At 37.0% G+C, this 23197-nt stretch overlaps 1 protein-coding gene and 1 non-coding gene across 3 annotated transcripts in view; one reads left to right on the top strand and one right to left on the bottom strand.

The window, feature by feature from the left end:
- The window catches only part of GPC5 (glypican 5), a 1166213-nt gene that overhangs the window by 405893 nt on the left and 737123 nt on the right, over positions 1-23197 (bottom strand). The window lies entirely within an intron of this gene.
- Positions 22314-22447, top strand: LOC123618256 (small nucleolar RNA SNORA11). Its single transcript, XR_006726674.2, has one exon. It is a non-coding gene; the product is annotated as a small nucleolar RNA SNORA11 (small nucleolar RNA).

The following is a 23197-nucleotide window of genomic DNA, read 5'->3' as shown; positions in this document are numbered from 1 at the left end:
GCTATCAAAGCAATATCCTCAGCTTATTTATTCTAGTCCCATTAAGAAATTCTATCTTTCAAGGCTTAAACAAACTTCAGATGCATCCCATCTCTGCTAAAAAGTAGTTTAATATTACATATTCAATCAAAACTTCTGAAAATGCATCCTTGACATAGATTTTAAAGTCATTATAACAAAACGAATCATTTGAGAATGTTCAGTGTGGCTGTGTGGGGAGAGACTGATGAAGTCAGCAGCTAACTTTTCAGCTGACACTTCAGTGATTTCTAGTGCTATAAAACAGGGGCATTTGCACATGTGACTCTAATGATATATTCAGTTTATATACTCAGTTGCTTTTGCATTATTGAAAATGGTAACTCTTTGCTTAGTAATTGAAATTTTGTTTAGTTCTCCAATTTTTCTTATTTTTGTTACTGAATTGAAATTATCATAAGGAATCCCCTGCTGGGTGCATCTCGGTTAGCATGTAAAATACTCATTCCAAGTTACCATGGTCTGGCAAAGACTCTGGAAACTGTGGTTTAAGTAAGACTGATTTTTTGTTAGCAAAGGTTTGTTTATACTGATACATAATATGAAATAAAATGTGTACTTCATCTTAGCATTCAGACAAAAAGAATATATTCTAATCATTTTTTGGATTTTTTTTTTTTTTTTTTAATCTCAAGCTGGAAGGCCAGTAGTCCAAGATGTGGACTGAGGCTGAGATACTGATGACTGAGATTTCAGATCGGAAGGGAGGCAATTTGAAATCTCCGTTAACAACAGTGTTTCTGTGCTCTTATGTCAACCTGGAATCTCAGTCACTGCTACTTTGCTTTACAATTAACATTATCGTGAACATAAAAACTGAGAAAAGTATGCATTTTTCAATTTAGTCTTCTCATGAGTGAAACTTCAAATTTCACCATTCATCAACGTCTCATTATGTGACAAAGGATCCAGAGACAAAGAGGAACCCGATGAGAGGAAATAGCTTAAACTTAAGATTTCATTCGTTTTGAAAAGATATAAACTGGAGGCAGTTTGTAATAATTATGCCTTAAAATACATTTCCCCTTTGTTTTCTGCCTCACTGAACTGAGGGTGTGACTCCTGGGGCATTCAAGGACTGAGGGAAGATGGGAAGGGGAGGGCCTGGATCATGGACTTCACTGAAGGATGAGCCAAGATCATACACAGGCAATTAAAGATTCCCCATGTGAAATCGCCTTTTAGAATGTTCTAAAAATCTCTTTGGACTTTGTTAAATGGCCTAAGATGAACTTAAAATGCTGGGAGCAGTGAAAGTTAATTATAATTTAAACGACCCTAAACTATAGAGAAAGAAAAGAACTGCCTGCTATTTTTATTTAGAATCTCAATCAACTTTGAAAACAAAAACAATGGATTACGTTATTGCGAAGGAGAGGAAGGAGCCTGTTCAGGGATTTCTTAGAGTTGGCAAGTTGGGTACCAGCAGGTTCTGGGCCCCGAAGTCTCAGCCGTGCCCCACACCTCAGTTGGTGCTATGCAATCTGCCCAAACATGGCCAACGTTTCCTCGTTCATAGGAAATATGTCCTCTCTTGCTCCAGCTTCTTCTCTGGGAAAACAGGGACTATATCTAAGAAGCAGAATTTCTTTTCAATAAAAATATATAAATACGCCGTTAATGAAATCAACCCTTTTGGAAGGGGTTTAAAAGAAAATTCGTATTACCAGTCCCTCAACTTCCGATTCTGTTCTCTGGAGGGGGCAGGAAAACAATGCTAAGGGTATTTTTCTGTGTTTCTGATCATTTTCAGATAATGAACTTATACATATCCTCTTAAAAATTTACATCCATTCGAGTAGAATACACAAGGAAACTGCTTGTTCGATGGATGAATGAATTAAAGAAATAATCAACAAAGAATCAGTCCTCTGCAAGAAATTGTTTCACCTGTAAAGATATGCTGGGAGTTGGTATTAGGACCATCTAAGTAGGAACTGAGGCTCAAGAACTTGGAGCAGAGACACATGGAGCTGATTACAGCCCTCCACCTCTGGCAGCCTCCCTCAGCCAGTGAGGAGACGTCACTGGGATGAGCGGCTGGGTTTCCTGTGCAGTCTCCCTGGGGGTAGGAACTCACCCCGTCTCAGCACACCAGCCCACTGCCTTGCTCAGCACAGTCTCCCGTCTCCAAACGATGACTGATGTTTCTGCTGAGCTAAGTACTCAATCAGCCTTCCCACGACTCCGTTAGTTCTCCATCTGACTTAGGAGGAAAAGTCGGCTGGAGGCACCGATGTGCAAGAAAAAGGGAAGCACTTAATAGTTTCATAACTGGTTCTCTTTCATAAAAGGGGTAATGAATAACATCAAAGCCTCCTCTAACTCCAGAACAATTACACAGGACACAATTTGTCTAGTTGAAGGGAAGGCCCCTCATTGAGAGAGCCCCACAATTTACATCCTCCTTTGATGACGGCCCACGGAGCCAGTAGCCCTGGGCTGCCTCATGCTGAGTTCTTGGCCACTGTTAATAGACCACAGCTAGGGTCTTTTTTGCCTTTTCTAAGCCCAGCATTTTGACTTCCATAGATTCCTGGAATTAAAACAAATATTTAAATCCAGTTGGGAGAATAATCCCCTCCTCTGACGTCGACACTATTTGAATTTTGTTTTCACAGGAGCATCAGAAACTGATGATGAAAAGATGCTGACACAGCCCATCTAATCCTTTATACATGTTTGTACAATCTCGTCATAACCTGGTAGACTCCCTGAAGGTTCCACACCCTTGGCTTCTCAGAAGTTTAGGACTGCAAGCCCTGACAGGATGGGGCACAGAACCCAAAGAGGTTGAACCTGGCAGCACTCCCCCAAAATACCAGGTCATTGACTGAAAACTCCTGTGTAAGAAATCCAGCACGGGTTAAAAAAATATTAAGAAGCACCCCCAGAAAATGCTGACTAACAACAAACCCAACCAGGATCAGAGCATCTGACACAGGCAGGAATGCAGGGCCTAAAGAAACTCTTCCAAGTGTGGAAATTGACTCACAAGGCTCTTCATGAATCCTTTTCCTTTTCGTGAATGTGGAGATGTATGAGTGCATCTGACCAGGCGTAGAGCACCGGCGTAAGTCTGTTCCTGGCCATGGGTAGTTTAAGGGGTGCTTTATCACTGGTACCTTCTTACCTGTGTCATTTGGACAGTGTACTCGTTCTTTTCAAATAAGCAACTCGCCTTACAGCCTAATTTCAGTAATGTATTCACTCTCATTCCTCAGTGACAAAGCTCTTGATTTAATATTTTTCCTCAACACTCCCATTTACTTGGGACTAAGATTTCTACTTACTTTATTTACTTGCTCTCTTAGGAATATTTCAACCGTCTAATATCCCCAGATCCTACATCTTTGTCCCTTTTTTTTTTAAAAAAAAATCTGTTATTTTCCTTTCAAGGACGTCCTACCAGGTTGCTGATCTGCATTTAGTCTTCCAGCTATTCCTGTGGCCACACTCCTTCTGCTGACCAGGACTATCACTTCCCCAAACGTAGACTGAAGACCTACTACTTGCCAGGCATGTGCACGATGCCAGAAGTACAGAGAGAAAAATGACAGCTCCTACCCTCAAGGGCTTCTCATTTTAATGAGGATGACTTGTTAACAAGTAGATGAATCATGGTGCCATCACTCCCATAAGAGGTATACACAAAGCTCCTTCTGCCCCAAGGCAAGGCAGTAAAAATTACACAGAACACGCTTCAGGGAGAGGTCAACACTGGCTAGAAAAAGCTTCAAAGAAGGCTGAGTCAAGCTTTGGATTTGAGTTCAAACTTTACCCAGTGAAGATGAGATGGAAGCATCTTCCAGGCATTGGGAACTGCTCTATAAATGGCTTGGAAGAAATCTGAGGACTTTCTGTGTTTGGAAAGAGAGGAATTTGCTGGTAAGAAAGAGGGTAGGAAGTTATGCAAGAAACATCCTTTGGGGTCAAAATGAGGGGTTCTTGAGTATCAGAGAAAAGAGTTTTGATTTTGTTCTATAAGAAATTGAGGTGCCATCTATAGCTTTTAATGGAAAGCCTGATCATGTCTGTGGTTCACAAAGAGAGTGCTGACACTGGTGTTCAACATGGCTGCGTGCTTGGACCTTCACCAGCTCTTGTTACTGGGAGCTGCAGAGATTGCCCACCCTGCTCTAGCTGATTCTTCACATCCCTACGCTTGTCCTTCTGACCTGCGACCAGCTTTGATGGGCTGAATGCTGATTATCAGGGAAACCATAACTTTTAAGATATCTAAGTAAACACTGTAATTTTCAGAAATGGACAAGTATAATGTCCTCCAATGTATAAAACAGTAACACAAGCATGTGTTACACACAGCAGGAGACAGACAGGAGTTGAGTTTTTGAGTGAAACATGGTTTAAAAAAGAGAAATTGGGTTTCTCTGATGGTACAGCAGTGAATCTGAATGAAGCAAGGGCCTTGTAAATTAAACTTAGACGCTCTTTGCTATGAGCTGGGAACTGAAGATATGATTTGAAGACAGCAAAGGCAAAGTCATGGTGAAATGGATTTAGGTTCCTGAAGTAAATTATTACGGACAGGATTTGTAAAGAGACTTTTTACCTGCTAGAAATCACCAAACCAGGATAAACATTAATTCTCAGAATGTCACGAACAAAGGAAACACTGAAACAGATTCGCTCAAGCTAAAGACAAGGGAGACAGGATGAAAAGGATGAAGGTAATCTGTCAGGTGAGGTCACACTGGTTACTGCAGCTAGGGTCACCATGTAGGCAAGAGAGAAACGTTTGAGACTGAAGAGGGAGCATTCCTCCCTGGCCACAAAATCTGAAGGCAGACGGCAGTATGACCTGATGTCCTGATACCTGTCTTCAGTGAAGTAGACAGAAAAAATCAAAATTGCAGGAAGGAACGAAAGATTACTCACGGTAGAAATGACTGCCAGGGGGACTGAGTCGGAATAAACTAACGTCATTTGCTGCAATAGTTAATATGCTAATAGAATGACTGCTTTAGCTTTGAATGGGGATCAAATCTTGGTTCCATCACTAACTAAACGTCTAGCCTTTAGCAAGACATTGCCCTGCCCTTTGCTTTCATTTTTATTATCTGAAAAAGTAGAGATTCTGATTCAGTTAATTATCCTGATTGTAAAGTTGTTACATGTAATAAACAGAAAATGGGAGAGTAACCAAATAGCACTCAACTTAGCACATAGAAAATACACAATGAATGTTGGGAGAAAAAGCCATGTTTTTTCAGCAGATGGAGTGGTGTCTTGCTCCCTATATAGTATAATGCAATTCATAATGACATTTTTTTTAATGGCCAATAACTAATGACCAATAAATCTCAATGGCGGCAGCAGAAATTAAGGTGTAAACCTTGCCCAACAGATGTGGTTTCAACCAGTACTGGGAACAGAGGAACCCACCACCAGACTTTTAAGGACAAATATGACATCAGAGGCTGGAGACTCTGACTGGGACCGAGGCTGGGGCTATAGCCAGTGTCATGAAAAATGACCCCAAATTTGGAAATAGGCAAAAGGATTCAAGGTTTTCTTTGCCAAGTAGTAGAAGGTGTTCTAGTACCTCAATTTGCTTGAGTAATTACCTGACTTCCAAGATTTGTGAATCTTTGTCTCCCTATTAACTGTCAACAAACATCTTTAACAGAGGTGAGGTTAGTGTACAGAAAAACTTTTAAGTAAATGACTGCGATCAATGAAGATGATTTTATTCAATGGCAATGTAAGTAACTTCTGTCCAGGATAAAAGGTAAAAGCAAGTATTTCAAAACTATCTTTCAAGGCAATAAACACTATCTCTGAGCACATTCATTTCCCCATTCCTTTAACCAATGGATAGGTCTCTATTCCTTGATCCTGTTTTGAACTATATTAAGCATAATACAGACCCTCTCAGTAATCAACATGTTAAATGCAATCTTTGGCCTAAATTCAAATTTTATGAGAGTCTCATTAAGCTTTTGAACATGATACTTAAGCACAAACTCCTCTTTTAAATCATAGTACAAATCCCTGAGAAAGAAGTCTTGATTACTATGTGCATTTCTTGATATTTCATTGTAAAGTTGCCTTACTTACGTATCCGTACGTAACTCACTCCAGATGTTACTTTGGTCCTTTGTAATTAATTTCACGATTCTCAAAATCCTAAAGACTCCTATTCAGGTGTTGCTAAAAGGGAAGCTCTGAATTCACGGGCGTTAGAGCATAGCTCTGGTGGGACAGCACCTCGGCTGAGTCTGCCAAGTTCTCCAGCCACTTATGTTAACTTTGCCTACACAGCTGCTGCTCAAAAAAGGACAGTGCCAGATTTCAAGGATGACCGCTTATCTCATCTTTCACAAAAGCAATTAAAGCACGAATGCTGACTACACTCCCGTTCCATATTTCAATATAAGAAGTTGGGGGGGAGACAGCAAGGATGACAGGCTTATCCATCACTTCTGGTTGTGCCAGACCAGCCCCAGTAACCACCTTCCTGCCTCCTCCTGATACACACATGCTCACATCGTACTCTCCCCACGGGGATGGCAGACACTACTTATCTAGTAATAACTTACACATCACTTATAAAAGTATTTGATAAACCCTTACTATAAGCAAAGCCTCCTAGAGGCTGTGCACATGTGTTAAATAAGAAATAGAAAGCATAGTTTCTGCTGTGTACTGTTTGTGTCCCTCTAAAATTCAGGTATTAATACCTAATGCCCAATGTTTTAGGAGGTGTGACCTGTTGAGGTCATCAGGTCATCAGGGTGGAGCCCACATGAATGGGATTAGTGCCCTTATGAAAGTGGCCTTTGAAAGCTCCCTTGTTCTTTCTGCCACATGAGGTTACAGTGACAGGACAAGCCTAGGAGGCAGGCTTTCACCAGATACCCAGTCTGTCACTGCTGTGATCTAAACTTCCGCTCCTAAATTACGAGAAATATTGATTGTTTGTAAGTCACCAGGTTTATGGAATTATGTTATGGCAGCCTAAACAGACTAAAGCAATTTGTTTAATGAAAAGTGTTCACCCTTTGCAAGAATTAAACATATTAATAGTAACTGAAACTCTTTGTGAATTTTCAAAGGCCTCATTTATACGCAAGAATTACTTAAAATGTTAGGTAAAGATGTTCCTTTTCCTTGATTTAACCAAGTATTAAACAGGGCTCTCACACTATGATCACTGAAATCGTTATCTGATCAGACAGATCATCTGGGACACAAGAAGGAAGAGGAAAAAGAGAAGATATTGTCTTGCTAAAGGGCTTTCATTTCAGCGGCTTGTGAAAACATTTTTTCAAACCACTGCTATTCATTGAATTATTTTTCATGGATACTTAAAAATGCTATCACTATTGCAGATGTAATATGAAGTCAAATAAACGCCAAGACATTAAAGAAAATCAATAAACCACCAAAACCAAAATATACAAAAATGCGCATACTGGCTGAAATTTCTGTAAAAATATGAGTCACTTGAGAAAAATCTTATGAAAAAATTTAGTACAGACTATACAGATGCAAGCTCTTCCTTAAAAGTTTTAGGGAGAGAAAAAGAAAATATAATCCAAATAATAATACATTTTCTTTTGTTCTGCAAGTCTGAATTTTTTTTTTAATCAAAGACAGGTAGGCTACTTACTGATAGGAGAAATCACTGTTGAATGAGAATATTAGAAACCTATGTTTTCTTTTTTTTATTAGTAGCTTTATTCCTCAACTCAAGAATTCCTAGTGAAGTTGGCACTGGAGAGTCCCGTTTTCTAAACATGTTTATTGTAGTATAGTTGATATGCAATATACTATACATATTTAAATGTACAGTATGATAAATTAACATGTATATGCCCTTAAAACCACTATCCCAATCAACACAGCGAACCTCTCCATCAATTCCAAATGTACTGGGAGTCTCTTCTGCAAACCACCCCTCTCTGCTCCATGCCCTGTCCATAGACAACCACTGATTCTTTCTGTCACTCTACGTTAGTTTGTATTTCTTAAGCACTTTATATAAATGAAATTAGAAAGTATAAACTCTTTTCTGGCTGCTTTAATTCACTCAGTATAATGATTTTGAAATCCAGGCATTGTTTACTATGTATCGATAGTTCATTCTTATTACAAACACTTATTCTGTTGTGTGGATACATTACCTCCCTGTTTAGTCAATCACTTGTTTGTCTAATGACAGCCCATACACTAGGTTTCCTCCTATTTCCATTCCTCCTTCCTTGTTCTATTCTTGATGCACTCCATCTAAACAAACGGCATCATCCTCTGAGCAATCCCAACAGTAAAGCAGATCTTATCTCCGTCTCCCTCACCCCTACATCAACTGTTCTCCAACGCTATAGAGTCACCTAGAATATAAACACAGGAATAGCACAGGAGCTGTGGGAATGCCTTAAACATTTACTTATGTTTTAAGTCCATTATCAAGTCCAGTTGACCAATGTGCTTAAATCAAGTTATTAAGTTTTACACGATCCTTCTATTCACTTTACCCAATCTGAATCATTATGTCCTTTTTAAGGCATGAACTCTTTCTATTCTTCCCTCTGATGTGTACACCCATAGTATTTTTTTATGATCACCTAATTTCATTAAAATCATTGGATTGATGTATGTAAAGAGATTATGTTATTCATCTGAGAAGATATATACATATTCTTATTTTATACATGTAACATGTGGAATATATAAAATACATAAAATATGCAACCATGAACGTATACACACATTTTAGAAGTTATTACAGGTATAGTCTCTTTTTCAGATTGACTTTCACTTGGAATCTTCCTTTGTCTCTTCCAAATATATGACAGTATATTCTGGAAAGTCAGTTTTTCCTTCTGCATATTAAACTGTATAACCATGCTCTCAGTCTGTAACATTTACCCTGATTTGTTTTCTGCAAGACGGGGCATTTTGAGGATGCCTTGATAAATACAAGCTATTTCCCTAATGACCCTAAAATCCTTTTTGATCAAACTCTGTCATCTTTGAGATGCAGAAGTCTATGGTAACATTCAGCTCGTCTCCGAAAGCTCTACAGCACAAAGGCTGAGAAAGTGGAAAGCCACAGACGTAATCTGCAGAACGCTTTTACGGCATTATTTTTGGCTTAGAGATAATGCTGATTAGAGATCCCACTACGGCATCAAACTTCAGCATGGCGTCTTATCATTCTAAAAGTTTTATTTCTATCCTCAAGTCTCTCAATATGCCTATTGCTCTCTAATCCGTGCCCATCTGCAATAAAGCACCAGAGAGCTGCCACCTACTTAACTGAATTTTACTCTAGTCATGTTTATGCCAACCAGGCATTTAAAATATTTTATCTTTATTGCAAAATAAAGACTTTTGTTCCCTGTTACGATAATATTAGGCATTAATATTCAGGTATGGAGAATTGTTTTGAATTGACCTACAGCAAACATATTTACATCTAATCATAAGCTAGACTGTGGATGTAGTTCTAAAATAACCCACTTTATCTCTTACCATCCACACTGTTCTGTGCTCTGTGTGGGGAAAGCTATCACCACTTTGAATCTAGCCCTGGAAACATCAAGCATTAGAAGCTTTCAGTATTTAATACCACTAAATACATTAGTTTTACAAATATGACCAAAAATGCCTAACTTACTGTACTCTTTAATCATTAATATATTTTTCTCATTTTTGTTTTAAATTACTATCTTGCACATATGTAAACATACTTTGATGTATGTTCATTCTTTTATTATATTGTAAAGTCAAGTCTACATAAAAGTCTACATATTTTTCTTCATTGACACATTCACAGATTTTTATTAACTCCAGAAATCTCTACAGGCTACACGTGACACTACTGAACCTCATGACAAGCAAGGATCGTCATGTTAGTTCTCATGAATGGCCACCACATCAAGACATCACAGCAAACACACAACAGGCAAAGGCACATCATTACAAGTACATCTTTTAATCATCTCTAATTTTTTATAAAACATTACTTTTAAACATAATGAAGCAAGAATTGTTAGAACGCTTGAAATCACATGAACTAATGAATTTCTGTTTTCCTATACTCTAACATACCACCTGTATTTATCTCTGAAATAAATGGTACTGAGTACATTTTGTACACAGAGTACATGGGTATTAGTAGAACAAAGGAGTCATTTGATTTATGGACTTTAAAACTATTCTTATGATCAGGAATCACACACAAGGCATCACTGACTTCTTAATATTAGTCTTTCATATCTGTTTGAAAACTGACTTTAAAGACACTTACTAGATTAGATACCACATAATTACAAAATTTTGGGCAACTTTTTTTGGGGGGGATATATCAATATATTTTAAAATATATGATATATGCTTTTATTAATTCAGAAAAGAAAAAAAAATGAATGCCTAGTGTGTGCCAGCTCCTTTAAAACTTTTTTCATCATATAATTAGTTCAAACTATTTTACCCAAAATATTCATAACATCAGAACTACTAAGTGCCTAGTTTAAGTCCTCAGAAGTAGTGATTAAAGTTGATACTGAAGTTCTGATGTATTTGATCTCATCGACGTGCTCTGGTCACTATACGCTTCCTTCAGAGCATGTTAAATGTAGTAACAGAGAGAGTGCATAGGAGATTAATTTTAGGAAGCGTAAAATTCAACTACTAATTTTTCCTAGGAAGAATCATACAACAGTCTTAAGCAAGATGGAAAATTCTGCTTCTCTGTAACTTAGCAATGTCTTGGTTTGGGGTCTCCTACCCTCATAGACACAGAGCTGACCCAAAGCTTTAACTGGCTCCCTCTTTCACAGTGTGAGATGTAGATGCTTCCTTGTTAAGGACAAACTTTTCCTTTTTTAGAGAATGCTTGTGGGAGCAGATGAAACAACTGTCTGATGTGGAGAAATTCATTACAGAGTAAACTGAGTTTTCAAATCACATTGTCCATGACATAAATTGAGCATGAAACCTTATTTCTTCAAGATGAAAGGCACAACAGAGTTGAGCCCATGAAATTTATTTCTACTCAAAGATTCCCTCATTACAAGCACACTGAAATTTTAATAAACTCACAAGTATTTGCTGGATGCCTACTATGCTCATGTAGAATTTAGTCTCTAGAGAACTTCAAAGGTAACACAATCAAGCTAGTGAGACTGTCAACCAACTACAAGACCTACAAGCTTGTATGTGTTCTCGCATTCTGTTTAGAAGGCCAGAATAGTCTAGAAATTTCATCTCGTTTCTATAGAAATTAATTTCAAAGTTTTACTTTTAAGACTTTACAAAAAATATTTCCCTTTCTTTGCGATATCATTGTCATCAGATGCTCTGTATAATTTTCCTTTCCTTTTTTATTTTATGCCCTAAATTAGGGCAGAGCTCAAGTTTATTTCACTTACCATTTACTTGGTTACTTGGCTACTTGTCTCTCTTATTGGCTCATTATCTAAAGCTCTACCACGTACTATGTGTGTAACATGGCCCAAGTTATTTAACCTCTGTATGCCTTTGCTTCCTCACTCGAGTTAACAGAGCCCATGTATTATTTCTGTATTCCTAAGATTAGCTAATATGTCATGCATTACATAAATACCTGCTACATGGATAAATTCACTTATGGTTTGATTATAAATTAAAATTGAAAAAAAATTAATTATAATCACAAAGACATTTTGACTGTTATCATCCATATTTACCGCTGACTGTTGATATTAGGTATCTTGCCAACTATCACATTACAAAAAAAAAGGAGCAATACAAGAGAGTTTTTCAACCTATTCTAAAATGTCAGAAAGACAAGAAATAAATATGATGACCACATAAGTTGAATTCAACAGAAAACACAGTAAGGAAACTTAGTGGCCAAATCAGTATACTGTAATTATAAATGCATAAAGAAAATTGTTCCTGAGTGATTTTTCCCATCAATAATTTTAATCAACTCCTAATTCTATGTTAGAGTCTAATCTTTAAACTTAGCCATTTTTCAATTGAAGCATTTTGAAGTCTTTACATTTAACTTACTTCATATTTAGATGTAATTTACTTGGAGAAGCATTGATGTAAAAAGATGACAGTAACTGAACCACTGATACATTTATCTATGAAGAATTTTAAACTGACATGCCATCAAGCTATCTTCATTTGTTAAAAGATAAGCTGAGTATCTTATTCCAGATATCTCTTTCATGAACTTTTTTAGGAAGGTAATTTCTAATAATACTGTTTTATACCATGCAAAAGAGAAAACCAGCAGTAATTTGCTACTATCAAGCAACTAATTCCTATCAAAATTCATTTTTAACAAGATATCAGGGATTTATTATTGATGAATCAAAGATTCAAGAAGTTGAAGTTTGGGTTATATATTTTGTGGACCATTATAGATTTTAAAAATGCACATTAAAGAATCTTCAAAACAGTTTTAATAAATCATGTTATGCTTCAAAAATCTTTAAAACAACTCAGTGAAATGTAGGCATTTGGGAGCCTTAACATTCGGTCAACAGTCTTTCTAGTTGTTAATCAGATTTGGCATCTGCCTTATGTTTTGATGAGAAGGTTGAAGCTTTGATTAGAAAGATTTTAGACAAAAGTATATTTTCCCTTATCAAGGGTCATTAAGAAATAAGGCACCCAGCAAAAGACAAGCTGGAACTCATTAGTTAGCTTAATAAAACACTTATGAGGAACATCATGTACTAAAAGAATGTCTATATTTATATGGCCTTTTAAATAAACAAAGCCAAGCCAAAAACTACAAGCAAAATGACATAAAATAGATTTACTGAAAGGTAAAAGTTGAACAGCTAGAAAAAACCACCTGCATGTCGTTATCCTATATGTTGCATAAATATGTTTTTCTTTAAAAAAAATCAACTAGGTCTTATAAAGTGTATTTAATCTTGTATCATATTTTGTTTAACACAGTGGTGATATTTTGGTTTGATTTCAGCTTTCCCTCAAGTAAAATATTTGAAATGATAAATAATTTTTCTTAGATTGCTCAACTCAAAAACTCATGAAACTCTGAATTGTAACATAGCTTTGCATTTCTTTTCGTACTTTAGAAGAAACCTTAGAGCCAAAACAAAGTGGTACTGAGTAAAACGTAGATTTGTAAGTTACATCGTCCATTCATTTTTCTAATTTAGACTAAGGGAAACTGTGTTGCACAACAATAGGTAAATTATCTTGAAATAAAACTTTTCATTAATGGGGGCTAATGATACTTAAAACAGAAAAATATGTGGAGGTTGAGAGAGTGAATGGAATTAAAGACTGTAATGCACTGCTTTCCACAGCCTGTTGTACTAAAGACTGGAATACGACACGGTACAAGAATTTTTTTAAACCCTTTGAAAATTCTCTCTGATAAATGGTAGTGATAATGATGTTGATTTACTGTATAGTGTGCATGATGTATAAATGTATGGAAATGCCTTATACCAGGTAGACAGTGCTCAGTAAGGATCAGCCACTTTTAACCTAGTAAGAAAGTAGCTTCTTTTCCTTAAGAAAATAAAAAAGTCGATTATTACTCGAGTCACCATAAAAATGTTAGGTCCTAGAACTTTAGTATTTACATGGAATATATTAAGCATATGCTGATGTGCCAGACAATCCGTACAATAACACAGATGGACTAGGCTTTAGGTATTAGAAGTGGTTCACAACGCGGGTAAAGGTAGGCGACCTTTACAGAGAATGGATTTCCATCTTAATTCAAACCAAATTTTGAAACAAATTTTGTTTAAACCAAATTCGTCTTTCAATTTGAGAGATGTATTCCTATGGGGAAAAATAATTTGGCCTCAAATTGTAAGAAAGTTCACAGTTAAGATTCCTAAAGTTTTTACAAGATTAGTCTCCTTTAGGCAGTGTAAAACATATGTACAATTGACCCTTGAACAACACAGGTTGAACGGCGTGGGTCCACTTACATGAGGATATTTTTTTCAATAGTAAATTTTACAGCACTCCATGGTTGGTGGTTGGTTGAATTCAAGGAGGCAGAGGAACTGTGGATACAGAGGGCCAACTGTAAATTATGCTGGGATTAACCTCCATGTTGTTTAAGGGTCAACTGTGAATTTGATTTACTACTACCAACCCTGAAAGAGTGAGATAATAATCAACCCTAATAAATTGCATAAACATCCATATACTCATTTATTCAAACACAGGTATTACTACTGCCTTTGATGGTTTTTAATCTACTCAAAGTAACTTGAACACTTATACTGCTGCTCTTCCAGTTTCCACCCTCCTCTCCACCCAATGAAAGAGAAAATGGAAATAACTTTGCAGATAATGTTTACATTTAAATATATGTGTGCTTAAATATATGAGCTTCCCTTTGAACCAGCTCCTGTATCTTTTATTTATTCAACCAAGCAAAAATCAACCTTCACTGAAAAGATTCTCTGTAACAGTTTCTGCATGTGTTCCTGAGAATGTGGAATGTTAACATTTACAAAACAAAACAAAAATGCTAAATAAGCACATCTACCTTCTTTACAAAGACTTCCTAGATTTGTAGGGACACATAAAAAATTATACTACTGTGATAATTTCTAGAATAAATCTTTATCTGTAATTCAGTGGGAAAACACAAGAGACAGTGACCTAATTGATAACCTAATTAATTGATTAATGGCTATTAGGATGGCACAGAATCATGTACCTACACTGAATTGGGACAGTATTTTCTGAAAAGATTATGTGCTGGCAATGGTCAAGAATTTTGGGAGCAAGGTTAAATAGACTTTTAAAAAAAAATGTAACTTTACTATTAAATAACTTAGAGTAAAATCAAAAATAATATTCCAAATCTACAACTTCCTACTTAAATAACCTCAAGAACTCATAAAGTAAGTCTATACGGTGGAAATACTATAAAACGGTGTGGTGGTGCACAGTCCTCTACTCCACATTGAGTGACGTCACGATGGAGATTTGCAATCAGCCATGGTAGTTGTACTGACAACACAAAAATGGGAAAACACTCCAATTCAGGTTTGGGGCTTGTGTGTGTAAGGCAAACCAATTATTAAACATTTTCCAGTATACCACAAAAGGTGCCAAAAGCAAGCCATCTGAGTCACAACCAAATCAACATATTGTATGATAAACATAACATTACATCAGCAAACAAACAGAAAAAAATACTAAATTAAGTCAAATTGTACACTTAAAGATGCCTTGAATATTAAAAAAAAAAAATCTAAGTCCTTCCAAAGTAGGTATGATTATATTGTCAAAACTGAAAAGTTTCTATCAGACAAATTAGGAATTGATATTAAGAATAAGATTTTTCTCAGGGGGTTGGGTATAGCTCAGTGGTAGAGCACATGCTTAGCGTGCACGAGGTCCTGGGATCAATCACCAGTGCCTCCATTAAAAAAAACAGATTAAGATTTTCTCTGCTTATTTCTAACTTTCAGATAAGAGACTATCAAACCTACATTAATCACACACTTTTGGAATATGCCTTAGCCTATGATTTATATTATCCAGAATTGAAATTTATTACATTTGAAATACATTTAAATCTGATATTGACAAGATCTTCCAGATTGTTTTAACAATTAGAAGAGCAGGGTCCAACTAAAATGTTAACTGGCACCTCTTTCAAACATATAAAAGCTAAATGTAACACAAGGCAAGTAAATGCTATTAAAATCTTATTTCTCTTCTAATTCCCAGCATTCTGAAACTCCCAGACACTCCTCACTTTCCCTGAAGTACTCGGTCTCTTGCCTGTCATCTTGGACCCCTTTCCTCATTCCACCACCTCCCACCCTTCCACCAAGAACATTCCAGACTAATCACACACTCCCACCCTTGCTGCCCACAGCCCTCGGACGGTCAGTTCTGTTGTCCTAGGCACACCATCTATCACTATAACAGCTTTTATCTCAAGAATCCTGCCCCATGGGTTTTGGGGGTTCTGGACAACTGCATATCAGTAACTTTTGGCAAACTTTGACATATTTAGATTTGAGACCTTATAAATATAAGCTCTTAAAATATGATTTGATATGAAATTTTCTATGGCTTACTTTTAAAATAGAATAAACAAGAAAGACCAAAACCAAAGGAAGAAGAGCAATTTATCACATTAGAGAGACTACAGGGTACCATTTAGTACTCAGAACTATGAATGGTTTGCGAATGATTAAAAGAAAAACACTGGATAAAAGTTGAGGTAATCAGAGGTAACCTTAACCAAAAACTATGAAAGCACTCAGCAAGCGAAAACAGTTCAGCATCAAAATTTGAGCACGAACCCCATTCTTCATCCAGAGTATTCTTTTCAAAGCTCTATTTGTGGAGATACATATGTAACTTTATCTATAGAAAATTCATCTTCAATCCCTTTATCAAAGGCAATACTATTCTTGGAAAAATATAATTTCATTTCATTCCCTGTGCATGTGAGCTAACTTATTACTTTCAGTCTATTAAATACTGCCTCAATGCTCATTCAGGTAGGTTAATATTCAGTACTAATACCATGTCTAGTTTGATCCTGCTTTTCTCTACAGATAACTATCTAGGAAAAAAAAAAGATACATAAACACTTAGGCAGTTATAATTTCATGGCTACAATGTCATTTTACTGAAAGCTACTATGTGGATGCACAAAATAGGACCGATTTGTGGGCAGGGGAGAGTTTACACTTACCCAGGTTATTACTACTTCTGGATATTTGAAATTCTCTCATTTTCTTCTCTTGTGTGAAAAGAGCATTCCCTTATAACGTGCAAAATGGAACTAAGGCCACGGGTCAGGAAATAAGGAAAGGTGTCTATATAGGACTTTTTCTGTCTGGCTTCATAGGAGACCTTTAGGCCTCAAGAAAATGGATCAAGTCTGGGTGGGAGTAGCCCTTTATCCCAGTTAGCTTACATTGATGAGAATAGACCAGAGATTTGGGGGGAGAAGTTCAAGCCAACAATTTGACCAAATCATCCTACATAGCCTCTTTATTACATGGTTCGGGCAAAGCAGAAACTGAGATCTTATTAAAGGAATCTTAACTTCCAGCACAATCAGAAAACAAAACAAAACAAAACAAAACAAAACAGAACCTCATCTTCTGGAAACAGTAGACTTTAAATACATCATACTGATTTTGTTCTTAACCATTTTCCTCTTGTTTTTCCTAAGTTGCTGTGTCACAAATTATTTGCACATGTCTGAAGTGCAGAAGGTCCTATTCCTTGGGTGAAATTTGGGGGCTGCCCAACATTTAAGTAGAAATGGTACTGGGTAGATGAAGATAAAATCTGTTACTCTTCTCGGCGTGGCTCCTAGGAACTGTAGGGCTATGTTACTCTTTGGGGAGTGGAGAACTGGCGTGGACTTGTGCTTCCATGACCTTGTTGGCTGTGTGTATCAGCAGCTGTGTTGCGATGTTATTTCCCTACTCATATTGGGTTTTTCCCTAGGTTCTTTGGCCAGAAACACTTGGAATTCTCATTCCCGGGACAGAGGGGTGACATGTGACGAGGAAAGCTACTTTTGAGAAAACCAATTTTGAGGAAGACAACTTTGTTTCTCTGAGGTGCTGCCTTGGCATTTCTCAGTGTGATCATCCTCACACATTTAGATAACGGCTCTAGTTGAGAATGCCCAGCTTCAGTTCCCACTTTGTTTTCCTTGGGGCACTTTTCAAATAACCACTTTGAGTTAAGTCCTTAAAAAAAATTAGTGACCTCTTCCCCAACCACCTTGTAAGAATAGATGTTTTCTACCCTGTCCTCTATCTCCTGGTCTCCCATGACCTGAGAGAAGACTACCCTCGCCCTGGCTCAGTCATGCCCCTCACTTATGGAATCTGTAGGTAATTGTAAATCTTGAGACTCTGTTTCCTTTGTGTGGGTGTCCTGAAACTGCCCCTTCAGAGAAAACTACCCCATGGGTTTCAGCTACAAGATGAAACCTACAAAGGTTTCACTATTGGTAGATTGTAATTTTATAAATTTGTGCAGACACTACAGAAAACAGTATGAAACTCCTCAAAAAATTAGAACTAGAACTGCCGTATGATTCAGCATTTCCACCTCTGGATATTCAAAGCAAGCCAGAACATTAATTCAAAAAGATATATACACACTAATGTTCATTGCAGCATTACTTACAATATCCCAGATGTGGAAGCCACCAGGTTTCCTTTAATAGATGAATGGACAAAGAAGATGTAGTATATACACAGAGTGGAATATGAATCAGCCATAAAAGAAGAAATGAAACCATGCCATCTGCGACAACATGGGTTGATACAGAGGGTATTATGCTAATTGAAATAAGTCAGAATGACAGATATTTTATGATTTCACTTATATGTGGAATTTAAAAACAAAAAGAACAAAATGAAAACAGACTCACAGGTACAGAAAACAAATGACTGACAAAAGGGAGAGAGGTAGGGAGGTTCAAATAGGTGAAGGGGATTAAGAGAAACAAAACTCCAGTTATAGGACACCTGAATCTACCATGTTATACATCAACTACATTTCCATATATATATATATATATACATTTTTTTTTACTTAAAAGTCAAACTCACAGGACCAGAGAATAGAACAGTGGTTGTCAAGGCATGGGGGATGGATGAGGTGGGCAACATGGAAGAAACAGTCAAAGGGTATAGAATTTCCATTATAAGTTCTGATTCTGAAGGATCTAAAGCACAGCATGGTGAATATACTGAATAATATACTGTTGTGCACTTAAGATTTACTCGGAAGGCACATTTCTCTTACTACAGCTGACACTTGAGCAATCTGAGTTCGACCAGTACAGGTTCGATTACACGCGGATTTTTTCCAACAGTAAACACTACAGTGCTACAGGACCCCTGGTTGGTTGAATCCATGAATCTGGACCCACAGATACCCAGGAGCCAAGGTTCTGGAGGGTAGAAGACAAATATACTTGGATTTGCAAATGCTTGGATGGTTGGCACCTTTAATCCTTCCGCTGTTCAAGGGTCAACTTTATTTTCTTGCAGTAACCAGTGGTAAGAGGTTTGTTTTTTTTTTAGCTTCTGAATATTATGTGACATACACAGAGCCTTAGCTGTGCAGAAACTGCTTTTAATATCCTCTCCTGCAACTTTTATTTTGCCCCCACTCAGCAGTATGGTGTATACCAATAGCGTTTTCTGCCAGCACATGCATCTTAAGTCCCCTCTAAAGCGGAAGGTGAAGAGATGGGAGATGTCCTAGGAAGAGGAGTAAAAGAAAGGCTTTGACATTCACACCCCTTGCAAAAATCAAAATCTTGTAAATCTAATCTAGTTCCACAAAGGCCAAACTAATCTATAAATAGCAAATCTGATTTTGCCACTATTGTGGTTAAAATCCTTTAATGACTTCCCACTGTTCTTGGGATAAAGAGTAAGGTCCTTTGTCCTTTATAAATGGTCACAGTGGTGTGACTGGTTGTCTCTCAATCACCAGACTTGCTCCAATGTCCCAGTCCATGATCTTGGCTTTCTCTAAATTCCAGGGCACCTCCCACTTTTTCTGAGGGCCTTCACACATTCTCTATTCTCAGCCTGGATCACCTCTCCCTTGTCCAACTCACATCTCCACATTTTTTCCACCCATCGAGTCTCACGCAAAGGTTATTTCCTCAAGAAACAACTCACCAACACAAAGACTACACCAAATTTTCCTGTTCCTTCCCTTTCTCTTTTGCATCACATATCATGAGTAATTAAATAATGTAAGGAGTTTTTTTAATGTTTCATTCCTCTAATAAGTAAATCCAGCGAGGGCAGGGGCCATGTATGTCTTCTTCACTGCTTCATCCTTCGTAGCTAAGATAGTTCTATAGCACACGTTACCTGCATTACAAGTATCTTTAACAATGACCTTTCCTTACATTTTTAATTACTATGTGACTATTTTAATAATTTAGGATTACTCTTTATTACTCTTACATGGATCCTCATGAGTGTACATTACATTTATGAATTTACAACTATTTCTGTTTCTTTGGCATTTTCCCATTAAAAAAAAAGGTAAAGATTCACATAAGAAAGGACAACTTAATTTTTATCTCTCTTAATTTTGTTTTTAATTTTAGGCTATTGTAATATTTGAAGCCTGAAAATTTATTGCTACTAAACACAAGAGATAGTCATTGAAAAATGGCATGATATGTTCATCTTGGATAATCATCCAAGTACTTGTCCAAACTTTCCCTCAAAAATATTTATTGTTAGTGCTATCTTTATGAATTCACAGATTGGCAGATTCACTATTCCTTCCCTATAACATGGTAATTTGTATACAACATCCAAGTTCAATGATTTTTATAATGTTTGGTATCTATTTGGAACCTATATATATGAAAGAGAATAGAAAAAATATGACCTTAAAATTTCTTAAATAGAAAGTGAGAGAAAGTGAATGACTTTATAAAACAACTGGGTAAATCAGTCCCTTTCCCTGATATGGCTAGTCCACAGACAACGTTTAAGTTTGAATTTCCCACAGGTCTACTTCCAGGCAGCTTTGCACAGGTGGTTTTGTGAAGGCCATCTAATGCACCCTACCTGGAACGAGATGCAACAGTCCCATTAAAACCATGTTCCTGCTTTCCTCTGATCGAGCCATAGCTCTGGAGTAAACTTTTGGCAAAAATAGGTGTCTCTTTTTTCTGTACCGTAGACTGATATAAATAAGAAGTAGGGGAATATGATGACAGATTCAGCACAAAAGTATTCAGCAATGTTGCTCTCAGGACCCCAGCCTACTAGCTCATAAAACAACAGAAAATCTGCCTCCCTTAAATGTGTGAAAGTTATAAAAGAGAAAAACACCGCTAAATTAAGCGATTTAAGAGAAATGTTATTAAAATATTTGTTAAAATGACTTTTTAAAATTACTAACCCATAAACTAAATGAATGAAATAGATCAAACCAGTGGCCTGAGTTGGTAAGTGTGACAGACACACCTGATTAACTTTGTTTATCTATGAGCACACTTAAACTATAATATGAATCAAAATACAAATATTTAATTAAACATACTAAGTCATGAATTCTTAGTCATATAGCTGAAGTAAGCTTTGGGAGATCACATAATTACGTCCTACTCCAGATTTAGTTATCCATCTTGTGCTTGTAGATTCCCAGTGGGAAAAAATATTTATGTACTGTTTCTTCAATCATTGCAGCACACTGCAGCTCTTATGGTCAGAAAATTGCCCATTTTACCTTCAATTACCTTTTCCTATTATCTCAAAATATATATACTTTTACAATGTACACAATAAGGTCTATGTTCATTTCATTCTGCTGTGGATGCTAGACTGCTTTCAACAACTACTAAGAAGCTAGTTTATTTTTCCCCCTTTTCATTTCACGAATGTGTTCAGTATTTGCATAATGATTCCTCCTGAAATATGAGAGAATGAATGAGGAGTAAATAAATTGCAACCTCCCTGCATAATGACTGTACCTTTAAAGACAAAACGGATCACATGTGGCCATGCACGAATGCATCCAATCTATCAATATTTATTAAGCAGACAGAAAGCCAATTGAACCATAACTTGCTTTGTGCTAAGAAAGAAGAGACACAGAAAGGATATGGGAGGATTATTAAGAAACTGAAGAACCCTTCCCAAAGTTGATACCAGAAGCTCCTACTGAATCTGTTTTTCCAAATCTTTATGTAATTCAATCAGCCATCTACAATGGAAATTAGGAAAGATCACCAAATATGAGATGTTCATGCTGTGTCAGAGAACCTCATTGAATTCTTCAAACAAGGATCCTCAGTCTCCATTTGTAAAGATGATCTGCACCTTTCACATACGTTGTGCAAGAAATTTTAGTTATTGTACATTCATGTTTTATTTCCCCAAATGGAATGTGTTCTTTGAGAGCAGCCAGTGCTCTCACGTCTTTTGAGCTCCATAGAAAAGTGTTCAGTACGTGTAAACTAGTAATAGTGAAGAATTAGTGCAGTATATCTGAAACAAGTACATATCAAATAAAACTAAAATGCCACTCCTCAGCATGGCTTCCCCCAGCCTCCCTGATGATAGTAACAGTTATGCTGACTGAACAATCTGTGTGCCAGCCCCAGGGCAAGCTCTTTCCCAGTGTCAGTTATTTAATTCTGACCAACTCTTGAGTTTTTTGTTTTGTTTTTTTTTTTTAACTTTCACTGTACAAATAAGGAAAACAAAGTCTGCAAGGTTAAATTATTTTAGCCTAGGTTAAAAAATACAATTGCCCTTGGGATGTGCTCAGAGCAGAGGGACTAAAGAAACAGCTCCTCTGTTTACAACACACCCAACGGCAATCTGGGTTCACTGTGATGAGGGGCACAAAACTTGGGGCCTTCCTACCCTACATGTGTCCCCCTACACATGGCTGCTGGGCAGGAACGGTGGGACAGGGCTCCATACTGGGAGAAAAGCCACAGTATTTACTAGGAGAATTTGCCACCTGGTCCATGCATGGGTGGGCCGTGAGTGGTCTTGTGGACCTGAAGGCTTTGAACCTCTTTTTTCAAGGGAAAAGAGAGACTCCATATGCCATTCTGGAGTAGTGAAGCTTTTTAGAGCAGTGGAAATACTTTGTATGACATTATAATGATGGAGTTCTATGTCATCATGCTTTTGTCCAAACTAAGGTGAACTGTGGACTTGGGTGATTATGACGTGTCAAAGTATGTTCATCCTTAAAGAAAAAGTACCACTCTGGTACATAAAAGTAACGACTATGCGAAAAAAATACAACTGACATTTTTAACAACGTGGGGATTAGGGGCATTGACTCTGCGAAGCTGAAAACCACACATAACATACAATCGGCCCTCTGTATCTGCAGGTCCTCTATATCTGAGGTTCTGCATCCAACCACAGATGGGGTAGTGTTGTAGTATCTACCGTCAAAAAAAACATGTGCTTATAAGTGGGCCCTCACTGTCCAACCGCTGTTGCTCAATGGTCAATTGTAACTTGAAATCCGAGGCATCAGACCCTGGTTTTTCTGATTCCACAGACCATCCTTTTAGCCTCAGCACTGTACTTCTTGGACCCCTCAGTCATTACCTTGAGAAAGAACTATACAAACAATATGTTTCAGTAAGAGTTAATGATTTAAAGTAAATTTTCAG

This window comes from Camelus bactrianus, chromosome 14, assembly GCF_048773025.1.
Source record: "Camelus bactrianus isolate YW-2024 breed Bactrian camel chromosome 14, ASM4877302v1, whole genome shotgun sequence".
Classification (NCBI taxonomy): domain Eukaryota; kingdom Metazoa; phylum Chordata; class Mammalia; order Artiodactyla; family Camelidae; genus Camelus; species Camelus bactrianus.
The sequence above is the reverse complement of the archived record's forward strand: the minus strand, read 5'-3'. Positions and strand labels throughout refer to the sequence as shown.